The following is a 17,052-nucleotide window of genomic DNA, read 5'->3' on the forward strand; positions in this document are numbered from 1 at the left end:
ATTCGGAGGGTAGATGATCCTGTTAAAGAATATAAAATGAGAGTGAAATTGTTTTCAAGATTATAGCTGTTAAAAAGGATGTAGACAGAATGTACTCATAAAGAAAATACATGCAGATAAATCTGTAAATCTTTGCTGTTGTTTCTGTCCCCAGGAGTTTGTAAAGTCGTACATAAATGAGCCATTCATATTAATGATCCAATGAGAGAACATAAATTAAAACTGAAAAGAACCAATACTATATTTGCCTAATGCAAACATCAACAATAAGTATAAAGAGAAAAGAATAAGTCATGAAACATGTGAAGAGAGAAAACATTTGCTCATGCAGCAGAATTTCAGTGAAGTCACAGGAAGCCCTTGTTCTATCAGGTAATGGCAGTCTGAGAAGACAGTGCCAAATGTAGTTCTTAGGTAAATCAATTCAAGTGCACCTAGAAGATACAGTGGTAAACATGTCGCATAACTGCCTCTAAGTAAATGTTATGTGTAGATGTGTTGAATGCCCATTGAAAAGGAAGGAATCAAATGCGTGCAGGCACCTTGGCTGCTTGTGGACATCAGTGGGACTTGGGGGTACTGAGCAGAGCTGGATCTATTGAAATGTCTCAGTACTCTGCAGGGAAAGAAAAAAACACTGAAGGTCAAACAGAGAAGGACAAAGGAAAGAGGCTGATGTAGAATTAAGAGTGTTAATTGCGTGAGAGCTCTGTTGGCGTTGGGGCCACTTTTCGGGCATTATCAGGTGATGTGGCTACAAGGACTCTTCATTAGGCTGTGTGTGTGTGTTGTTCTCGTATTGAAGGACTGGTATTTTGAGAGGAAGTGGAAGCCTCCTTAAACAAGCTGTCAGTGTCCTGTTGTGTTCAGCTGACAAGAGCAGTGGCGTCAAGAGACCACCGAAGACTTTTGAGAATACTCTGTCATGTCAACTGATCAGGCAGGCAGACCCTGCAGGCCACTTCTTGGTGGATTTCAGTTTGCTTTCTTTTCATTTTTGTTAATGTAGCCAAGGGGTTAACAGCAATATTCAAGGCTGTTTGGAGCTTATATAGAATATGCATAAGCCATTATTTGGAAGAAACTGGATCAGTTCTATCTGTGAGAAAATGGGACTTTTGGCACGCAATTATCACATAATTTACATCTTATTTGAATGAATTTGCATAGTGGAGAAAATGAAGTAGTTGTATCTGTTAACATAAAAATATTTAAAGATAGCCATCTAAAAACTTAACTTTTGAACCACGATCCAGGATGAGCTAGAAGTTGTGGGTTTTTTTTTTTTCCTAAACAGAAACAGACTTGGAGACTTGATCTACTTCTTTGCCACAAAAGGCACAGAGGTAATTTATTTGACAATGAATAATTATATTCTTCATACAGATTACCAGGGAGTCTTATGGTGTGGTGGCCTCTGGCACATTGCAGGTGGGGAGACAGTGTGCACATGGCTGATGTGTTGCAGAAACACAAGGGAACACAGCTGCTCAGAAGTGGGGTTCCAGATCCTTGAGGCAATGCCAAGTGCTTGTCATGCACTTAGATCACGGGCAGCCTCTAGGCGATGTTTACGTGGGGTCACACTTTCAGCTCAAAACTGAAGATAAAATCAATTCAGATATTTTCTCCCTCCCTCTCTCTCTCTCTCTCTCTCTCTCTCTCTCTCTCTCTCTGTGTGTGTGCTTGTGTGCCCCCACATGCAAGCACACACACATGTTCATGTTTATAGGTTAGCCTGGATCGAATGACCAAGTTGGATGCTCTGAGCTCTCACTTACTATGTAATATGAATCAGACTCCCTACTCTTCTTGGCTTCAGTTTCCACCTATCTAGTAGATAGCTCTTAGCCATTAAAGAAATGGTGTCATGAATGGCATTCATGAAGAGTTACAAGTGTAAGTCTGTGTGTCTGCTTGTTTGTAGGAAAGAAATGTAGCACATAGACCAAACTACATAGTTATGTGTCCCCACCTGGCCTTGAACTCAGTTTTCCTGTGTTGAGATTATAGGGGCGTGTAATCTTCTTTTTTAGGCATAATATGAGCCTGGATTCCAAGATTTCTTTCCCTGCTTTGTTTAGCCTCCTGGCCTTTTAAGGATAGAATGTAAATGTAGCAAGTAGATTGGACTTTGTGTGTATGTGTGTGTGTGTGTGTGTGTGTGTATGTATGTGTGTGTATGACTAAATTATCCCTTTTATTTCAGCCTTGGCACAGGAAGATTTCCACCCAGAGTTCTTTTTTTCTTCATTATATAAAAGGTCTGGTGCCATGTTCTCTTACCCTTTTCATTGTTGAGAAGTCTGCTGTCATTCAAACACAGTCTAGCAGAAATGCTGGATGCTCTAGACGGCCATTCCCTCTAATTACCTCCTGCACAAGTCACCTCTTTCATCCCTGGTGTTCTGAGATGAGACTCTTTTCTCCCATTGTTTCACTCGCACAGTTGTTTCAAGCTCGCATCTTTTACCTCTGGGGAATGTTCTAGTAATATCGCTTTAAAGATACACGCTTCTTTTTTTTTCTTTTCAATTTTCTCCTTCTATTATATTTGTTCCTGGAATGATACTTGAAATTCTCTTGCCTAGTTTTAGAGACCTTGTCTCTTGGTTAGCTTCTGTAACTATTAATCCTGAAGCTGAAGCCTGCAGTTACACTCAGGGTTCTATCGGTTTCTGGGGGCATGTTCTTGTCTGATTAGTTTTGTAGTTGAATGTTAGCCGCATTTGATGGATTGTGGGTTTTCCTTTGCCTCACTCATGGTATTGGGAGTTGTTCTTGCTGCCCCATGGATAGAATCTTTTCTCAATAATTTGTTTGGGGTATTTTTGTGTATGTGGTTGTGTATGCGTGTGTATGTTGTCTGTGTGTGTTGTGCATGTACATGTGTTATGGGAAAACGCCTTACGTTAGCTTCATTTCCTAGTGTATCCTGTGGCCGCCTCCCTGCACTGACTCCTGACTCCAGAGGTCTCATCTTCAGTTTTCGCCATTCTGATGACCTTTCTTTTCTGCCCTTGTCTCTCTTCTTGTGACTTACCTGTATACCTTCCTGCACTTTTACCCTGGTGTGGGAGAATTGTCTGTATTCTGTCGATCATGTTTTAAATAAATGCTCATTGGCCAGGCAGGAAGTATAGACAGGAAAACCAGACAGGAAGTAGAAATGATGCAATGAGAACAGGAGAATTCTAGGAAAGAGAAAGTTGATTCCTCCAAGTCCTGCGCAGACCACCGAGGAAGCAGGATGTGACCTGCCAGCTGAAAAAGGTACCAAGACATATGGCAAAAATAGACCAGAATAATGGGTTAATATAAGCTACAAGAGCTAATAAGTAGCCTGAGCTAATGGGCCAATCAGCTTTATAACTTATAGAGATCTTTGTGTGATTTTCCTTGGGGCTTGCTGGCTGTGGGGAACTGGGTGGGACAGAAACCCCAACAAGCTGGCCCTCGTGTTACATTACCCATTGATTAGTTTGGTAGGGAAAAAAATAAAAGAAATTATAGTAAAGGGAAAGGAATACATTCTGTTTCCTCTTTGTCATATTTTTGTCCTCAATCTAAACTGTTTTTATTGCCTGTGATAGTTAACCTGATTGTTTAATGATTACATTCCTACCTGTCTGCAGTTACTTCATCTCTCCAGCATAGAACTCTCTTCATAGAGATAAGAAGTAAACAGTCTTTGGAAATACCTTTCTTGCTTAATTTCTCTCTGTAAATTGCAAGAATTTACAAGGGCCAATTAAAATGGGGTCTCAAAATATGGCCTTGAGGTCTATGCACAGCCTTTCTGACTTCGTTGCCACCTTTAGTTAAAGCTTTCTGTGCCAAGAGAGCGGCTCAGTGCCATGTAACCACATTTGTCTGGTTCCCTGTCATTGGCCAGCCCTTGTCCTTGATGCCGTGTTACCATGCAGGGAAACTGTACTCAGTAGAATTTAAAAATAAGCTTGTCAATGTAATTTTGCCCCAACAGGCAGATGGAAGAAAAGTATTTGACTTTAAAGAATACTTTCAATTCTCAAAATGACATGATTAATTACCCAATTTTTGTAAAAGCATTGATAATGTAACAAAAGGTCAGCTATGGGTCCCAATATTGCTTCTATCTGCTTCTGTAAAATTCTTCAAGGCTAATGTTTAAGTTTGACTTTATGAAATATGGAAAAATTATATGAGCATTCAACTTTTTCAACTTTTTTAAGGATGGGAATTGCATGTGAAATGCTTGGTTCTGTGGCAAAAGCACTGCATTGCAACATATTCTCAAGATTTTATTAAATATAACATTCAAGTTGCATGAAGGACCAGATACAGGAATCATCTGCTTAGTGTGATGAAAGCAGGCGTTTGGCTTATTTTTTGTGTGAAAACATTGATACTTCAAGTAAGGAGATTAAGATCTCCTTGAAAACCTAAATCACAATCAAATAAAACTCAAGGAAATCCACTATCTTAAAATTAAAAATGACAGCCACAGATTACTGCAGCGCTCAGCCTGACTCAGAGGCACTTCTTATTTCCCTGGCTGCTGCTTAATACGGAGATTTCCATCTGGTCAAAGGAGCAGGAAAAAATGACTTTGGAGTTCTTGGCCCTAAATGGAAAATTTATATCATACATATTCCCCTCTCATCCCGAGGGTCTGGGAATATCATAGAAAAGGAGGTAGAAAGTATGTAAGAGCTGAGCCTGAGGTGATGGCATGGAAGGGCCAATGCACTTGTTGTAACCGTGGTTACCCACGGGAGACCTGAACAAGACTGGTCTGTCAACATTCATCATGGAAGAGGAAAGGGTTCATGAGACCCCATCCCTCCTTGAGGGACTATGGGTAGCTAATAGTGGCTAGAGAAAGCATGAGTAGGCACTGATAAATTGACCATGCTCCAGTCCATAGCCTTCCTGTGTTTATATACACCACCCTACTTGAACTCAGTGGCCTCACATATGATAAAGACGTGACCAAAGGAGGGGGTTTTGGGGAAGAAGGAAAGCTACAACAGGAGGAGAAGGAGACCAGGTAACGGGGTAAAAAAGACTTTAAAAGGATGAGACCTAGTACCAGGGATAAATCAGGACTCAAAATTATCACATACATATATGAAACTATCCAATAATTTTTTAAAAAAATCGAAATACAATGGATATACATTTGACTTCCTTAGTTAATATTAGAATTTTCATTTCATAGGCAAAATTAAAAATTTCGAGAATACAAAGAAGTATTTATAAATAACCCTGGGAAGCAGGCATGATGACTGGATGGGTAAAGGTGTTTGCTGCATAAGACTGCCTTCCAACCCTAGCGTACCCAAAAAGATGAAGGAGAGAACTGACCGTAAAGTTGTCTTTGACCATTGCGTGCCCTGGCATGCATCACACACATTACGCACTCACATACATTAGTAATAAATACTAATTCGCTAAAAATAACCTCTGAAAACATAAACACCAATTTATGTGCCTTCAATGGACTTAGGTTTTCCTCTCCTCTTTTTATGATATGCATATACATGACATTTTTTACATCTGTGTGTTATCAGACAGAATAATTAGTTTTCAGTTTGTTACTACATTTTTTTTTAAATCTTGTACTTTTTCACATTGTTTTAAAAAATCCTTAGGTATACAATAAGACTTTATGGTTTTTGGTGCATAAGTTTTAAGATCCCTGTCTCTGTATTGTAGGTTTTATATCAGTTAGAAATCACTTATTTCTTCCACCGCCCCCAAATTCTACCTTGCCTTATATTAAGTATGCCAAAATTATATGTTTAAAACTATTTGCTGGGGGCTTAGGAGTGAGCTCTGTCACTAAGGACCTGGGTCTGATTCCTAGATCCTATGTAAGTCCAGTGTGGTGTTGTGATCCCAGTGCGGGTAGACAGACACAGATGACCCTGGAGATTGCTCCTTAACTGAATATGACTATCAAGGTTAACTAAATTTGACAATGCATTCTTTCTTCTTTTCTTCCTTTCTTCCTTCTTTTCTCTTAACACCAAGCCTGTTTCTTGGAAGTACAGATCAATTCTTAGAAGGAAGCAGGGAGCAACAACATCGGTAATCTTAGAGCTGGGCTTTTCTTCTGTCTGTTTGCTAGAGACCTGTAGGCTTCTCCATCACCATCTCCTCAGTTCCCCATGAATCATTTTCCCCCCACTTCAGGGTCTGTATGAAAGTTGTTTGTGGTGTCTGAATATCCTGTGTTCCATCTTTGCATCTTAGAGAGCATTTCTCATCTGGGAGATAGAGATGTCAACCCGGGTACTCATCTTTCAGATTTCCTTCTTCACTGTATCCACTCAGCTTTTAGTATTTATTATGGTGGGGGCAGAGTTCTCCACTACATGGTGTGTGTGTGTGTGTGTGTGTGTGTGTGTGTGTGTGTATAATTTTCTATATATCCAAATGTTTGCATGTAGTTTTCATTAAATGTAGCATTTATTCCACTTAGATTGTCTTTGGACAAACTCTTTCTCTGGATAAGATTCCCTCTGTCCACATAGCTTTCAGTGTTGTATTAGATTCTTCTGTCAGGAAGCCCTGTCATGTGGCATTGGATCAGGAGCAATCTGACTGTCTCTCCTTGCTTTTACTGTCTTCACTTCCCAGGAGTGCTGGGAAATCACTTGGCTGCGTGTCCTCCGGAGTTTAGAGAATTTTGTGCGTCTCTGAGTTTTCTCCCTGGGGACAGTGTGTTACCACCTCTCACCACCTTCCCAGCCTCCACTCTGACTGTCTTCCTCACTGCTCTCTCACCAGCCTAAGTGGATCCGCTTTAATCCAGTTGCTAGGATTATATTTCAAAGGCAAACATAACTCAACATATGCAGTCAACCTGACTCAAAAGGACTCACACTTGGGTTGTTCCTAACATGTAAATATCCCTGGGATGAAGGTGATCACTTCTCTGTTATTTTCACAAGTAGTACAATTTCAAATCACCTAGCTACTTCTTTAATGCCCGAATAATTGCATAGCATTTTGGAACGTCTACATCATCATCTGTAAGACATGCTGACAGTTCTTGATGAGTTCTCCTTTCTCTGTATTGGTATAGTTTCTCTTCCCATAGCCACAGGGAATGTGTTCAAAGAGCCCCCCAAGAAGGACCTGATGTGACAGTGTGAACCTGCTGGAAAGGCCCAGCAGCCTCTTTCTCAGCACACGAAGCCTCTCCAATAATATTTTATTTTTCAGTCCAAATCTATTCCTGACTCTCTATGAGCATCTCTGAGTCACAGTGCTTGACTGGTGCTGCTCACATCAAGGGATGTCTTGCTAAAGTGACCATCGGGCTCCGCACTTCCTGGCATATCCTGCCACTATCAATCTGAACATACACCCTTAAAAAGCTGCCACCGACAATTCAACGCTTTTAAAAAAAAAATCTTAATTATTCATCTCTCTGCCCATCATTGTTTGCAGTTTGAGATACAATAGGAATATGGCTGATGGCCAGAGAGATGTTTCAGGAGGTAAAGGCAGTTGCCACCAGGACTAAGGACCTGAGTTTGATCCCCAGAACTTGCGAGGTGAAAGAAGAGAACAGAACCCCATGAGGGTTTCCTCTGGTCGCCACATATGCACCATGGCCCATCCCGTTCACTTTCTCCAAGACACGGGAAAGAAGCGAAAGGAGAGAAAGGAAGGAAGAAGGAGAGAAAGAACGGACAAAGAAAAGACAAATGGAGCGGGATGGATTTTTTTTTCTTTCTTCAGCATCTCAGGCATGAAGCTTTGTTCTCCCTATAGCTCTTGACAGCCTCAGAGTATGCCTTTTTATTTTCTTCTCCAAGTAGAAAATGTAAAGCAAATGCTTTTTTTTACACATGATCTCTTTTAATGTGTGAGTGGCCATATCACTACTTTTGTTTTTTGGGCCATTATTAAATGCAAAAAGTGATTTTTGAACAAAAACCCCGTGCTACCAGAATGGTGGACCAAAATTAAAGACGCCTTCTAGATCTCTTACAGTAAATGAAATTCAGGTGGAAGAAGTATGTGCTGCGCATGGCAATGCAAGACCTCATCACCATATAGAGAGGAGTACGCAGTTGAAGACATTTCTTTCTGGAATTTTTGGTCAATATTTTTGAGCATTGTTGACCTTGGGTGATTAAAGACTGGCATTTTAAAATGCAGAAAAGAAGGTATACTGTGATATAGTTTGTTGTTTGCTTTATGAGATACATAGCAATGTTGTGCTTCAAGACCCGACACATACTGTCTAGATGAGACTTATTCCAACTGAAGATATTGTATTCACGTGTGCATCCCCCCCCATGCTAAAGTGATCATTATGCTAATGGAAGATCTCACATAGCAGACCGGCTGCTAGCAACAGGAACTAGGCTGCAGTGGCCTCTTTTCCTAAAGATGTTTCTCTAATCAAGATGAATGGTCTTTCCTTTATCAATTAGACATAAGAAATACGTAATTGCATCACTAGTTTCCTGCTACTCCATGAAATTTCTGGAATTATTGAAGAATTTATCCTGAGGAAGTTTAATGCATGGACATTTTCTCTAATTATGGGAAGTTCTTCATATTCTAGAGCACCTGAAAGTAAGCATACATATGTAATTTTCACGGAGACTCTATTTCCTTAAATTTTTTTAAGGAACAAAGCCCCACCATTGTTCAATAATGTTTAATAGCTACAATCCCAAGGATTAATGTAGCTAGGGCCAGTCTTAACTTTTGATTGGTGGTAGTGCTGATAGTATAACTCAGTTTTGGAAGTTTCTTGAAAAAAAAAAAAAAGGTTTGCTGTATTCCTAACAGTTTATGTGCTGTGTTTTCATCACCTGTGAAGCCAATGTGAAGAATTATAACAGGCAACATTTGTTTATAATTTACCCACTGTGACAAAGTTTTCAAATGCATTATCTTGTTAAGTAAATACCACAGCCCTATGGCTTACATTTCTTTTTTTCCTAGTTTATGAATAAAAAAATTGGACTTGGACAAATTATGTCTTTGTGTTCTCACATAGCTGATAACTGGTGATGAGGTTTAAAAATCAGTGTATCAATATCCTCTAACTCTTTCTCTGACTCTCAGCTTCGTAGAGAACTGGAATTCTCCTTGATATTACGTCTTTCACTTATAGTTTAGGAAGGATTGAGGTTAAAATGAGAAATAAAGTAAACTGTACACAACCTGTTATATCTAGATATTCAACTATTGCTTCAGTTAATTTTCTGTTGGTGTGAAGAGATGCCAGATCATGATTAAGACAACTTATGAAAGAAACATTTAATTGGGGGGGTCTTGTTTACAGTTTAAAAGGGTTATTCCATGACCATCATGGTGGAGAGCATGGCAGCGACCAGGAGGCATGGTGCTGGAGTAGAAGCTGAGAGCTTCTATGTTGAGACAACAACCATGAGACAGAAAGGGAACTAGTTGGGAATAGCTTGAGCCTTTGAACATTCAATGACAGCCTCCAGTGAGACACCTCTTCCAACATGGCCACACCTCCTAAACCTTTAATGACAGTCTCCAGTGACACACCTCTTCCAACATGGCCACACCTCCTAATCTTTTCCAAACAGTGCCAACAACTAGGGATCTAGCATTCAAATATTTGAGCCTTTGTGGACCATTCTCATTCCAACTAGCACAATTATTAAGGAGGGTGCAAGAACAGCTTCCACATGAAATAAGGCCATACAAAGTGACCTCTGGGAGTCCATCAGTTGAGTTGCTACTTAGATATGATCCAAAGTGAAGAATCCATGCTACTTGAATGCCTACTTCCATTTTGGGAGGTAAAACTGTTCAGGAACTCCTTGTAAAACATGAAATTTCATTAAGAAACTTTTAAATCAGAAATCTGGGATAAAGTCTTTAGTTATGAAAATATTAAGCCAGGTATGATGAGTTTAATTATCTCTTTGTCTTGATTGTGCAATAATTACAGCATCACATGCCAGTGTCAGTTATTATATTTCAGTGCCTGAACATGTCAGATTTAATATTCATTTCCCTGTGCGTATGTGGAGCCAGATGGGAGAGGCGCATTGCCTGTTTCTGAGAGCTTACTGTTATTGTTCAACTTTCCAAATTCTCTCAGAGTTAAGAGTGAGCAGGGCTGAGGGCGGCTCAGGGCTACATTAATCTAATGTAAATACTGCATAGCAATAACCTGAAATAATGTGCCATGCATCTGTAAGTGATCTTCCTGCTAACTAAGAGAGACACCATGGCGTTAATTTTTTTATACTAATACGGGCTCCAGAAGGGTCAAGCATGAATGGACTATAGATAATTCTCCGCATAATTGGAGCCCTGAACTTGGCAATATTTGATAGAATATTTTAACACCACTTTTGGAATCAACACTGATTTTTTAAAAGAGAACAGTTTCATTCTTAGCCATATGCCCAAGAGAAATGTATGTAGACCATTTCCTGGTTGTTTCTATGATACGATAACATGACAGAATCAAGATAAGGAAGACATGGTTTATTCTGGTTCACAGTTAAAGGGTGTGGTTCATGATGGTAGAGCAATGGAGGAACAGGAGCTTGAAGCAGCTGTTTACAGGACGTTTAGTCAGGAAGCAGTGAGGAATGGAAGGTGTGTTGTTGTTGTTGCTGCTCCTGCTGCTCCTGCTCCTCTTCCTTCTTCTCTTTAGTCTCTATTTGTACAGTCCAGGATCTCAGCCAGGAAATGGTACTACCCACAGTAGGCTGGTTTTCCCATGTCAGTTCATACACAGTAGATGGGTCTTCCCAACTCAATACAGTCCAGGAAGCCCCGCAGGCACGCTAGAGACCCATTTTCTACAGTGAGTCTTTCAAGCTGACCCTGACCATTGCAGCTCTACCCCTTGTCTGTTTGATACCCACACATCATTAAAGCCTGACAGTCTGTTCCTTGTTCCCATACTTTGAACACTTGATTCCCAGCAGGTGGCACTGTTCAGGAAGGCTCTGGAAGCTTTCAGAGGTGGCGCTTTACTGGAGAAATGGCTCACTGGAGTGGACCTTAAAGGTTTATGGGCTGTCCCCACTGCTTTGCACACCCTGCTTCTGGAAGACGGATACAATGTGACTAGCCAACCTTCTACAACTGCCTTTATTCCTGACCTCGCTGCTGTCATGCTCTCTCTACCATGACTGACTGTAATCTTTCTAGAAGTATAAGCCGAAATAACCCTTTTCCCCAAAGTTGCTTTTATTAGGGTATTTTTTTTTACCACAAAAAGAAACTACAACATACCAAAAATTGGCAATACTAGAAATAATAACTTCATGCCCATTAATATTACATAGACAATGTATGTTTTCTTATGGAGATTAACCAGACAAATATAGATGAAACGCATAGACACAATGTTTGTGTTGAAATTGAAAGAGAACCAATACAGATAACAAATAGCAAATGACTTAATTAATACAAGCTGGATTGTGGGGGTCCCTGCAGGTGTCAGACAGGGAGGCAAACAGTGAGAAGAGTTGAGAATGAAAACCCAGTACAGGTTGACTTTATCAACCGGATCAGGCTTCTGGGAGTCTAATGCCAGGTGGCTCTTTGTTGGTATATTTTAAATACAATATAATCTGGGGAAAGTTTTCCAGGCAACAACCAGTCCAATTCCAAGTGTACAATATACCTGCAGGTGTAGCTACATAGACACTCTTTTGCAGAGTACACGAGAGTGGGTTCTATATCTAGAAGGCCTAGAATCTAGGGTGGTCTTGACCAATAGCATAAAGGTCAGAAAGCCTTAATGTGCTTGTAACATCTCCCCTAAGGATGGGTATTGGTCTAGGCAGGGAAGAGTCTGGGATGATCGTGCTGGGGAATTTGGGTGAAGGCCTCCTCTATAGCAAAAGGTGGGTGGGGTCTGCCTCCACAGATAGCCAAAAGGTCACCAAGTCATTAACACAATCCACTCCCAGCATTCTGGCCTGGAATACATGTATTTTTATCTCCTCTACTGAGAAGATGCCCCTGTATTTCCTGGTCTCTCTAGTGATCTGTGGGTGCAAGGACCTTCGTGCCCCTAGCAGTACAAAACTGGGCAAAATGACCTGCTGTAATAAAATTCAGCAGTGTGTGTGTTTCTCGGAGCAGGGAAGAGAAGAGAGACATGGTTAGGTTTCTGGAGTCATGGTTTATGTCCTGGTGTGGTGTCTGTGATAAGAGCTTGTTCTGTTTACACATGTAACTCCTTATATGTGCACTGTGTATGTGTGTGTGCACTTGCATGTGAGGTCTATTCAATGAAAATCATCCATACATGATTGTATTACCTCATGAATTTCAAAGTAGTCTCGGGACTACTTAGGAGATAACATGAAAGTTTCTATCAGTATACCCTTTGTGTTGACAGACAGGGGAGAAGTATGATCTATGGGTTAGCAATAACCAGGCCAAAAAAGGCCCTAGTCTGTGGCCATGAGATATCACTCCTGAAGTAACCCAGAGGGACAGATTTGTGACTCCACCCTACCCCTAGACATGTGACTCACTCAGTCAGGAGACTGGCGGCAGCTTCCAGGATTCCCTGTTAAGGCTAGCCTTAACCCTGCTTGGTGAAGTTGGAGATTCATTTGTGCTATTCTGTGTGTCTTCATTAGTCTCACAATCCACAGTATTCATTCTAAGTTTAATCTCCTTTGCTTGTCTTTTGTCATGGATTAAAATGAGCCAACAGAACAGATTAAAATGTTTAACGTTCTTTGAGTTAAGAATTAGAGGCCTTGTGTTTCTGCTTTGTGTTCTGGAAAACATCACCCCCGTTGTTACTCTGGTTTTGCTCTATTTATACTCCGCTTTGGGGTAGAATGAAGACATTGTTTTTCCCCTGTGAGAAACCAGATCATGCAGAGGCTTATTAGTCATATCAAGAAAAATCCTCATCCAGGCTCAAAAGTAAGCCTGAGACAGACCACTGTCCTACACCCAGGAAAGGCCTGGAGTCTTGTGTCAAGTAAGACACCTTGGCCTGGCTTAGCATGGTATTTAAACTGATTATAAAATGTAGGATCCAATCTCCTGAAGTCTAAGAAAATAGACATCACTATTTTGAGTATTTCCTGAACAGGATCCACATGCAGTCAAGTCCAACACCCTGCCTCGTTCTCTCCACCTACTCAGTTATCCAAGAATTCTCCACTGCTAATTCACAAGCACTAAAAGCATCTTTTAAGATGAACTGAAAACCATGTTTTCCAAGGAGCTGAATGAGCACCTTGTCATGGCATCCGCCCCTGGCCATTTGCATGGTTCCTTCTGATGGTAGCACCTCATCTTTGCTCACAAACATGGCGCTAAGGATTCATCGCTGTACGCCAGTTATTGTATTTCTAAAAAGTCAAGTCAGCTGGTACATAAAAACAATACCCAGTCTTATTTCTGCCTTTCATTGTGTATGATGTCATATGGTTTTCATCAGGTACGTGGTGAAATCTTTGGGATGGGCTGCTGGGTGCCTCTCATTCTGGGGTAGAAATCAGCTCTGCAAATGGGACTCCTAGAAGGGAAACATGTTCTGATAACAAGGCGAGTGGTGCCAAGTACCCGGGGAAGTTCTGGATAGATCTAAATGTCACTGGAACCTAGTGTAGACATTTGATGCCAACGGATGGAAGTGGTTTCCCACAACACATGCAGACAAATTACTCGTCCTTAAAACCATAAAGCACTTAGTGCCCATTTCATCAGTTACTTCTTGTGTGACAATCCAGTATTTAACATAAAGTTCACATAAGCGAGTAGTCTGTCAGTGAAACTTTACTGTTATATTTCACAGGTTTCTTCTAAATAGAATAATTCAGTGCATACTTCAGATAAGAAAATAGAAATCTGCACATGCTATCATTGAAGACTTCAAACAGAACTTTTTCACCTAGATGGCTTATGTCCCTTTTTGTCTTCATAGTGACCATCTTCTGGTCAAGCAAGCATGTGCCAACCACACATTACACAACCAGGATTATGCTGTGTGAGGTGTGTTGTTGTTTGCAGAACTTTGAAGTTGGGGAGGAAGATGAGTGGTATTCCCAAAGCTAGGTAACCAGCATGAGAGATGTGTCTGCTGAGCCATGGGTGGTCATTCAAGTCTTTGGAACTACACAGAGAGGATAATTGACCACTGTACCTGTTTCAGGACCGAGAGGTGGATAAGATGTCCCAGGGGTATAGTCCTACAGAAGAGAACAGCTGAGACCTAGGGTCATTGTTCCAATGCATGTGCAGATGTGTTCACGTGGTATAGAAGTGTATGTAATTTTAAATATCTGGAGAGTAGAGTAATCCTGAGGGAAGACAAGGGTAGCCTGTGGACTAGCTAGGGCTACAGTGTGACAAGAGCGTCTTCTCCTCTGCCCAAGCTTTTCTAGCCTGTTCTGGTGTGGAATTTTGTGTCCTCTGAGCCTAGAGTTTGAGAGTGTGCACCAGCTTTTGAAACCACTGCTTTCTGTATCATAAATACTCATGCTCCAAACTAATGGTGACATTTTCCCAGACAAATTGGGGACCTGGGGCTTCACCTTGCCTTTGCCTGCTCTCAGTACTCGGTATTAAACTTCCCTTCTCTGGGTTCATTCAGCATGTTTTTTTAATCCTGGGAATAAGAAAGTATCAGGTGATTTTATTTAGGGTGTTTGTTTGCTAGCCATTACGTCTACCGGGTAGCCCTGAGTGGATCTTGCTGGCAGCCCCTGCCTCTGTCTCCTGAGTGCTGGGATTATAGATAGGCTTGTACCATCACACCCAGATTGCTTGTTTGTTTTGCAGTGCTGTGGTATGAACTTCTGGCCTCACTTGGACTAGGCAAGTTCTCTATATCCCCAGCCTTTGGTGTATTTAATTGCTACAGCCAACGTTTTACAGTACATACATTTTGTACATGTCCTTTTGTAGATAAGGAACTTGGGATCCAAATGATTCACTCTGACTGGTGGATTAGTGAGGAGCAGAGAACATAGGGAGGCTGAATCTCCCAACACCACTGCCTGACATCACACAGAGACACTGTCTTGCTCCACAGCCATGAAACTGAGGATGCCCACAGCCGCCAGAGGAAGTGATCAACCTCATACCTTGCTGTTAGCAGTAGAGCCCTGATCTGTGATGTCAGTTCCTTCTCACATTTCCTGGGAGTCTTTTCATTTTCCTTATAGGAGATTTGTTTTTCATAGAATACCTATTTGTGTTCCTCCCGCTACTAGCCTCCTCCTCTGTTCTTCCCCAACCGAAACGCAATACCTGCTTTACTGAAATAACCACACCATACGAGCAGGGCTCCTTCCCATGCAAGAAGGAAAAGGGCTCCTCCTCATGCTGAGTACCCTGCTCTTGTGACCTAGCTGCCTGTAAACCTGTCTGTCCATCTTAACACCCCATTCCTGTCCCTGTTCCTGGTACCTTTCACACAATGTCCAAACATCTCTTACTATAGTTACACAAAGGAAACCCAGGCAACAGTGAAATTTACGAACAAACCAAATATTGCAACATGAATGGGTTCACAAGTGCAGAAGACTGAAGACAGCATACCCAAGAGATCCATGCAGTGTGGTGCAAAGGGTGTGAAATTCTAGACCAGGCTAAGTAGTGTGACCTGCGGATGCTGAAATGTAAACGGTAAAAGTTTTCGATGGAAGCAAAAGATTGATCAAAGGAAGACACATTGGTAGGTGAGGACACAAAGGATTTTTACAAAGCTTGCAATTTTATGTTTCTGGCCAGGACGGTGGTCACATATGTACTGGTTTCTAACTACATTATAAACAACACAATTATGTGCTGTGCTAGGATTTTATATAGTATGAACACAACAGCCACAAGCTTTCCCAAGTCCACATCTCACATTAAAACAAGAAACGTGCCCCACACACATCATTCTGGCTGCATGGTCATCCTTGCACACTCACACACACACAGCAGAGACTGTTGGTGTCGGTCTGGTCTCTTCTTGATGGCAGGCACTATTGCTGTCTTCAGCATCAGGCCACTGGCTGTCACTGGCCTCCCTCCGCTTGACTTTACCCTCAGTTGCTCTTCTTTCTGTTGATGGGACCCCCAGGGTAATTCTGAACAAACTCCCAGGCCTGGGCTTCCTTCCTCCTCGGGTAAAACCTGGGCACTGGGATTTCTAAATTCTCTGCTAATTCTAAAGTGCAAAGGGGATTGAAAACCACTTCTGTTGTGCTCACTCACAGATTCTCCCGTGGTCATTTCACAGTTTCATCTGTTGCCATGGCTGCAAGTCCATCTAAATGTTCATGGCTTGCAGTAGTGCCTCTAACCTTGATCACTCCAGTGCAGAGACCTGTGTATCTAGCTGCCCACTGAGTATCCCTTTAGATGATTGCTTAGTTTATTGCGCAAAACTGGACTCGTGCCCCCTCCAAGGTTTCAGCGGGTGCTGGAGAGCTGCAACCAGGGATTCTATTTGGAATTAACAGATCATCTTAAGCCTTTCCCTCCTCCCTACCTGTAACAGTCACTCCATCTGCTCAACAGACCGTTTGTAAAATTCTCTTACAGGTCTGTTTGCCTCCACATTCACCATTTTTTTGTCCTTGTTCCTTTCTCAGTGAGTGGCCTGGTGCCCCCGGTTGTTTCCTCACAGCCAGGTGTGAATCCAACCATCCCAATACTGCCTTCAGCACCTCTCAGTGGCTCCCTATTCTTCCTTAAAATATTAAGATGTTTTATAAAGCCATTGTTCCCTGGCCACACATAGATTCAGTGATTGATTGCTTCCCACAATGCTCAGTGTCAGTGTGCTTCTTCTGCCGCTGGAGTCCCTCTCACAGCCCCTCCCCCTGCTCCAAACACACAGGCTTCATCATGGGGCCTTGTGCCCTTTACAACACAATGTAAGCATCATTTCTTAGCAGATCTAGTGGTTGAACCTTGTGTGTGTGTGTGGGGGGGGGGATGAAATCACCGCTGCACTACTTAGCTCCGACCCTCTTGCAGGACCCACTGACTTGGTCTTCAGCACTGGACAGCGCACTCCAGAGGGGCACACCCAACTAACTGAAGGCCTGGTGCATGCCCCTGGGA

General features: G+C 41.7%; 1 protein-coding gene across 1 annotated transcript in view; it reads left to right on the top strand.

The window, feature by feature from the left end:
- L3mbtl4 (L3MBTL histone methyl-lysine binding protein 4) overlaps positions 1–17,052 on the top strand; it is a 306,766-nt gene that overhangs the window by 155,945 nt on the left and 133,769 nt on the right. The window lies entirely within an intron of this gene.

The sequence above is a fragment of the Chionomys nivalis genome, chromosome 26 (assembly GCF_950005125.1).
Source record: "Chionomys nivalis chromosome 26, mChiNiv1.1, whole genome shotgun sequence".
In the NCBI taxonomy this organism is placed as follows: Eukaryota; Metazoa; Chordata; class Mammalia; order Rodentia; family Cricetidae; genus Chionomys; species Chionomys nivalis.